Source organism: Manis javanica, chromosome 3 (assembly GCF_040802235.1).
Source record: "Manis javanica isolate MJ-LG chromosome 3, MJ_LKY, whole genome shotgun sequence".
NCBI classification, from domain to species: Eukaryota; Metazoa; Chordata; class Mammalia; order Pholidota; family Manidae; genus Manis; species Manis javanica.
In genome coordinates this window covers 68,530,308-68,536,307 of record NC_133158.1, presented here as the reverse complement: position 1 = coordinate 68,536,307, position 6,000 = coordinate 68,530,308, and the positions used below count along the sequence as shown (strand labels likewise).

The 6,000-nt window shown below is 42.0% G+C and overlaps 1 protein-coding gene across 4 annotated transcripts in view; it reads left to right on the top strand.

The window, feature by feature from the left end:
• The first annotated feature begins 2,303 nt into the window (after window positions 1–2,303).
• The window catches only part of PHLDB2 (pleckstrin homology like domain family B member 2), a 207,338-nt gene continuing 203,641 nt past the window's right edge, over window positions 2,304–6,000 (top strand). For 3 of the 4 annotated variants that reach the window (XM_073231691.1, XM_073231693.1, XM_073231690.1), the window contains exon 1: window positions 2,305–2,506. The gene's annotated coding sequence lies outside the window, so the exon portion shown is untranslated. Of the gene's footprint in view, window positions 2,507–6,000 lie in introns of all 4 variants that reach the window. The other variant, XM_073231692.1, reaches the window with a different exon arrangement.

Below are 6,000 nucleotides of genomic sequence, written 5' to 3'. Positions count from 1 at the left end.
TAAGTCTAGTGTGTTGTCCTTTGATTGGCTTTGATAAGCTCCACTTTTGGTCATTTCCCCTTTGGTTTTAATAAGTATGACATGCTGCAGAGAGTCTGTGTCCGAACATCAGCAAAGCAAGGAAAACCTGCATGTATAATTGCAAAGATTCTACTGGCCTGCTTCAATTTCTGAACATTTGGGTTGAGATATTGCCTCTAAGACAATGGAACTGTTTGTTACGTTATGTATGAACTCTAATAGTCACAAATCATTTTCTCACACTACAACTAGGTTACGGATATTTGTTTAGCACAGAAGCTGAACAGAGATGCACAGACTTGGGTTCCTAGTCCAACTGAATCATGCCCTGGCTGTGTGATCTTAGGCAAACTGACATCTCTCAATATATAGGATATAGGAGTAATAATGCCTGTTAGGAAGGGTTACTGAGAGGATCAAATAAGAAAATACATGGTAAGCATTTTAGCACAGAGTCTGGCACATAGGAAATACTCAAGAGTACCTGACAGTCTTAGTCCTAGGGGTGGAGACTTTGCGCCCAACCATTCCAAATAGCACCCAGTACAATTCCTTTAACATGGCTGACTGCTAATCACTGTCTTTATTGGTAAATGATTTAGCAGAAACTGATTAATGAGAGATAAGGCAGATAGATTCAAACAGTGATAGAGAAAGGTGCACAGTTCCGGGAAGAAACAAGCATTGCTCAGAGAGTGGGATTCCTGCCCTTGGTGGTATGCATGATGATGAGAGGTGGGACATAGCCACGTTCCTGGATAGCATCGAATCATTAATCATGTAATCATTCTGATTAGTTGAGAGGAAAGTCTCCACTTAGGGATGAAACAGCCATGAAAACTCTCTGACTGGTGGTTGTTTATCTAACAAGAACAAACATGTCAATAGTATCTAACCAATATTTAATATCATTTCCTATTTATTTTGTGTTTACCTTCTCTTCGTACCAAGTGATCCTGGTGTGTTCAGGAGTGACATAAAATTTCCCCTCAAAATGTAAATAAATTTACGTGAAGAAGCTATGGGAGTGGAGTGAACTTCCTCTGTGTTTGTGTAGAAGTCCATGCCCATATCACCCTCTCTCCTGGCATCCTGTGCAGTGCTTACACCAAGGGCAGAGAGGTGTGGAGTCAGTCCCACAGATGGCTGCACCCTGCAACAGAGAACAAACCCCATTTCTTCGACTTGGAAAGTGGTCCCTTTCCAGAATCCCTGAGGTTAGGGTGTCTGACTGTCCTGGAGTTTTGTTGTTTTTTCAGAGGAATTCTTCTTTATCAGCAGTATGTGTCTTTGTTTGCCACTCGGCGGGTCTGCTCACTCTGACTAAAGGAGTGCTATTATTTTTAAGACTTGAAACCTTCCGATCTCAGAGAGGGTGGAAGGTTTGCAAAGGAGAGACAGTGGCCAAAGCCCATGTGCCTCAAGCATCACCCAGGATAGCCTGGACATGTGCCAGCGAAACAAAAGTGCTAGTGAGACCAGGGTGTTTGCACAGCTGGCTAGTGTTTTGGGTAGCATGGGTGGGGAAGGAGACACGGAAGCAAAAGCCTCTGTCCAGTAGCATCATGCAATTGAGAGAAGCCTCAGGCAAGCAGATGGCCTCAATCAAAGGGCCTTGGTGTCTAAAGCATAGGATTTACCCCGTGAAGAAAGGCCCTAAGAAACAGAGCTCTTATTGCAAAAGGAGGCCACTGAAAGCTATTCTTTGTTTAATCTGAGAACTTCTCTGCTTTGCAACCTAAAGACTTTAATGCCCTGACCCTCCATGAGTGTTGGCTCAGTCTAGGCCCAAGGAGTCTCATTTCTGGGCCTCCATGAAGTATTTGTCGTAATATATATAAAATGCCTAACATACAGTGCACTCTCAATAAATGACTCATATTTGTTCAAGGAACTTCCAGATGATTCTCACCAAACAGGAATTCAATAGAAGAAAGTCCATTATTTAAATAGGAGTTTGTATAAAGTGACCTCCAAATTCCCTTCGGAGATTGCTGAAATAAAAAGGAGTGAAAGAAAAGGTATTGTCCTTCCATATACTTGTCTCCTTCACAGACCTAGTTGCAAGGTAATTGTTTTTCTGGGTGGTCAATAACTAACAGATCCTGCTTTTTGCCCTCCACAGTATGACTATCTGATTTTTGTCACCCAGATCTCTGGTCAGGTTTGAGCAGGACTAAAAGCCTGGCCTGGTGCATAATGATTGGCCAGGCCAGGCAGGCGAGAGTGGCACAGACTCCCTCCTTCACGTGTGTCAACATACCTGGCCGCAGATAGGCTGCTGCCCGTGGCCACCCGTCTGCAGGGCTAGAGAAAGCTGGAAAGGAAACAGAGGGAAGCACCTCATTTTTCCTCTTAGGGAAAAGTAAAAGCCTGTGTTGATGTTTCCTCCCAACACCCCAAGGATTGGAGTAGCTGTGGGCCACCACTGTTGGGCCAGGAAGGAAGCCGACGAGAGAATCCAGATTGAGAAGCAGCCATCAAGGTAGGTGATCTGTCGGGTCACAGTCCCTGCTCGCAAGGCGCAAAACATGCACTTTGTCCAGCCTTGTATCCAGAGTATTTCTGCTGATGGCAATGTGGAGGATGTGGGTGTGTGTCAAGGGAATTCAATCATTTGTCCACCAATGTGTTTTGGAAAGTGGACTGTGTTTTTTGTCCGTCTTCTCTTCCTTTGAAAATCGTTATTCCTCTACATATTTCAGGTTTGGAAAGGTTTTATCTTTCACCTTAAAAAAATCCTGTTTGTGATCATTGAAATTCTTCCATCAGTCATGGCTCTGTAAACATGGCTTTTTTCCAGAATTTTGCTTGTTAGAATTCTCTCTACTTTCAAGATACACTAGAGAAGACAGTTTACATATAATTCTGAGAAACACACGGTCCATGCAGAGGGCTGTCAACCTCAAGCGATAAGATCACCCAGGAAGCCATGAACATTTTTCTGTTTTGGGACCTAGGGAGTTAAAAGTCTTGAAATTGCTGGAGCAGAATCAAGCCTGTTTACCTAAGCTTATAACCCTGGAGCAGCCAGGTCAATCATTTACTGATGCAAGGCTGTTTCCTACCTTCCACAGACTAACAACCACTAATACCTGACTGAGTACAGAATAGAAACAGGGCAATGTAGAAGATACCCTCCTCTGAAGCCACAGCCTATAGTCCTTTTGACCAAAGTATGTTTTTATCCTATGCAGATAAGTAAATACAACAGGGTCCTTCCTGGTTCAATAATAAACAAGCAAGAATAAGGTTCATAGGCAAACCAGATATCTGGCATCACCTCAGGCCTAAGATCCTGTGGCTTTAGAGAAGCTTCCCCTACCACTGGAGGTCTATAAGGAAGAAACAGACTAACTATAGAACAAATTGTTAAGTTATTCTTGAAAGAGAATAAGAGCATTAAATAATCACCAAAAAATATGGAATTTTTCTCCCTCAAGTCTATGCATTCTAGAAATACATTATTTTTAATAAACATGATCCACTCTTCTTTAGATCTGAATATAATTCCTCTAGAAATGCCATATTGTCACCACATACTCTTGTCAAGTCTAGGCAATGGTTCTTAACTCTCATAATTATTAGAAGCCTGGTGATAAGGAGGCCCTGTTTTTCTGAACTCCCTTTAGGGAAGGGGCTGAGACATGTGTTAGACAAGGTAATGTTTGGCACTATTTTTGTCAATCATTTATGGAACTGAGTGAATCCACTTTGGTAAGGTTTGTGGCTGGAATTTTTAAATGACTCAGGCAGTTAACTAGATACAGGAGTTGAGGCCATTGCAAAGTGTGGCCCAGACATAAACCCCCAGTGTGATCTTGAGTGGCTAACTCCCAGGGATTATGGTGGATAATTAGAGAATACTGACAGATTTCTGTGAAGATATTAAGTCCTGTAAAATGTTAAGTGTGCATTTGGTCAGTTTCCAGACAGTGTTCATAGATAATGCAAGTGATAGAGGTGGTTTTGAAGAGAGAAGAGGGTATTAGAACATTCCAATGCACTGGCCAGATTTCCCCACATTACTGGAGGTTGCCTTAGGAGCAGACAGTCAGGTGACACCTGTTCTTCTGTGCAGCATCTGGCTCAAGGCAAAAACACGGGTGACCCCTGAGTTTATACCAGCTTTTCTTCCCATTTCCTGAATATTGGAGGTTAGGTGGGGAGAAATTATTCTTGAGGTTGACTAGACTGGGTGGACATTATTATTCCTTTTACATGTTAGGAAGTTACAACCCAGAGGTTAAATAATTTGCCCAAGTTTGCTCAATCAGAGGCTGAGCCAGAGGCACATTCCTCACTAGTTGCTTTTCCCAACCAGCCATGGGTTAAACGCACGTGGCAGCACCTGTTGGGAGAGGTCACTGAGGAAAGCAGGGCTGACTAACATGGGCAGAGGTTCTCCACTGGCTCTTGAATGTGCCACATTCTCTAACCAAAAGCCCATCACTGACGAGACTAGGCCATCTTTGAAGGGATGCCTAAGGCAGGAGCAGGTCAGAGCCAAGGAGGTGTTCCCAGTCCTTGTGGTGGCAGGCACCAAAGTTTCCCACATCCTGGCACTTTCCTGAGTAAACCTAGGCATTCCTCAGGCTAGAGCTCTGACCCTTCCTATTCCAGAGACTCAAATTCAGGAGCCCCAACTAAATTACAACATTTGAACTAATCCCAGGGAAAATAACGACACTATCCCAAACCTTTTCTCTGAACTAAGAATTTCATTACTATCTCAGCTAATGTCTACTCATCTAAAATCAAGGGATTTAGACAGAAAGAAGCTTAAAGCAAGAGTAACCATCAATATTCTATCATATCAAGGTTCCCAGTACCTGCAACAAGAGAGACCCGTGTTAGCTCAGAGACCCGATGGCTCATTCTTGTCGTCTAGGCATGAATGAGTCATGAGCAGCAGCAAGCCTTCCTTTGCCCCTCATCCCTATTTCACTTTTGTTCCTATATACCCTAAAAATTCCATTAGCTGTCTGGCAGAAATTCCACAGAAGCCACAATTCCTGAGCATTTAAAAGATCAAGATAAAGAAATGGCCTCTGAACTGTGGTTGGCTGAAGATCTGAACAAAGAGTTTCTTCTTTCTACTGACCCACCTCATACATACCTAAGAGAGTGATAGCAGAGGTATTACAAATAGGGATTGCATCACCAAGTCCTCTGAGCACCTTTCTGTACTGGCCCCATGTGAACTGTACTCACACGCTATCATTTTTGCTAACTAAAACATTAGGATGAAGAGAAAACTTTGAGGTTGAAGTGCAAGGACTCATAACATTTCATCTTCATCCAGTGCTTATTTTGACTGGGAAATGAACTACTCCCTTTTTATCTACATTTTCATCATTCAGTCCCTATAACAAACTTATATAATTTGCCATAGTCACAGATGCTAGTGAGATGCAGTGAAATCTAAATCGGAGTCTCTGTGACTCCAAAGCCCAGTTTCTTTAGCACTGTTCTGGGAAACATACTCACCCAGCAGTACCTACAGTATTTGTGTTGTAAGTATGAGAGAGTAAGGAGTCATTTCTAAATTATTTGCTTGGATCTTCAGAGTATTTATTTATGACCCCATTGATCTTATACAAGCATAAAACTCAATTATAAAAGTGGTTTTCTCTCCTCCAGGAAAGTAACACAAAACACAGTACACACATGTACATTTGCCCACAGGTCAGCATGTTGATCCTTTTCTGAAGCTGTGAGAGAAAATTGTTCTTTGTCTTCTAGTTTACAAACATTGTTTTGTTTGTTTGATTTTTATGTAACATAGAAACAAATTTTTCATTTATTATACCATGATGTTCTAAAAGTTTATTTCTGCCATCAAATTTCTGTTTTTGAGAGAGCTAAATGTGTCAAACTTTCCAGTATGGTTTTATTTAATCTATAAGCCACCCTGTAAGAGAAGTGTCATTTTCAGATGATATCCTCTCAGATAAGAAACCTGAGAATTGATAAAGC